The following is a 1,427-nucleotide window of genomic DNA, read 5'->3' as shown; positions in this document are numbered from 1 at the left end:
CCCGGTTAAAAAAAGGCAATAAAAATAAAAAACAATCTACAATATAAAATTTACGCAATCCTTATCCTTGCCCCTTATACCTAACAAAACTGACAGTCCTTATAAACAATGTAATATCAATATCGTGTGTGATCTAATCATGAACATAACCTTGAATTTATCAGTCATCAACAACTAAAAGACAGTAGCACACAAGCCGACGTCGGAACAAATGTTGATCCAAATCATTACCAAATCACATATCAAGCCACTTTTTTTCCTATGTTCAGCACAATATATCTCACATGAACCCTCATGAACACTACCAAGCAACAAAACTGGACTCTAAAATTTGCAGAGGCCGATGACCAGTGACAGCAGATTTCACAGTCCTGAAAAACTTCTCTTTTATATCCAGCAACTAAAAGTTTTCATAAGCTCTTTGGTCCTGCAGCATAGGACAACAGCAAGATTTCCAAAAAATACAACAACAGCTAATCCAACAAAGTCAAACAATTCTTAGAGACAAAGTAATAATGCCAGAAATAAGCACAATCTCCAGACAACTGGTACTTGTTATAATCTATAGAAGTTATGAAAAACAACACAGTTCACATTCCACCCGCGAGGAGAAAGAACACGGAAAAAATGTATCATTTAAGCAAGCTACCCATTTTCGCATCAACCAAGACGAAATGGGACAGCAATAAATTTCATTATTATGTCTTACCCAGCAAATATAAATAACACACACAAACACCTCCAGCCCATGCACTGACTGAGTGCACATATACTGAAGTGAATTACTCAAGGTAAGAATGGGCTATATAATTGCACTAATTTTCTTTAAAAACATGCACCATGCTTTTCTGCATAAAATTGCCATTACTCATTATTTGGTCAGTATTCAAGGCTTCTAAATACAATAATATGCTTAATATTGCACACACACACAAATAAAAAGAAATATATACACGTGTATATATATTTAAATATATATAAATATATAATATAAATGACATTATTCATAATAGGGAATAGACAATTGGATTTTCTGATACAGCGCAAAATCATTGCCAGGACACATCCAGACAAGCAGGACAAGGAGACATCTTGTCTCAGCCACACACAGCCAGACTAAACCTGACAAATTCAGTCTTTCTTCACACAAATCTCTCACAGTTCACCAAAGTCATGAGGAATGGACAAAGGGTCGAACAGAATATGCAATCCTTCTGCTTCTCTCATATGGAATTCAAGAAGTAGCTTGATTAAGTCATGTCCTCAAGTAACAGCAATTTCACTGAAACAAAATGTTATCAAGAACACTATCAAAATAAACCCATGCGTTTGTTATTAATGCGGTTCAGTCCAAGTTGTCTGACTCTCAGAAATTCCACAATTGCAAGGTGAAAATAACTGGTTAGTTAAAAAAATATATATATATA

This window comes from Aplysia californica, unplaced genomic scaffold, assembly GCF_000002075.1.
Source record: "Aplysia californica isolate F4 #8 unplaced genomic scaffold, AplCal3.0 scaffold00303, whole genome shotgun sequence".
NCBI classification, from domain to species: Eukaryota; Metazoa; Mollusca; class Gastropoda; order Aplysiida; family Aplysiidae; genus Aplysia; species Aplysia californica.
This window is presented reverse-complemented; position numbering follows the sequence as displayed.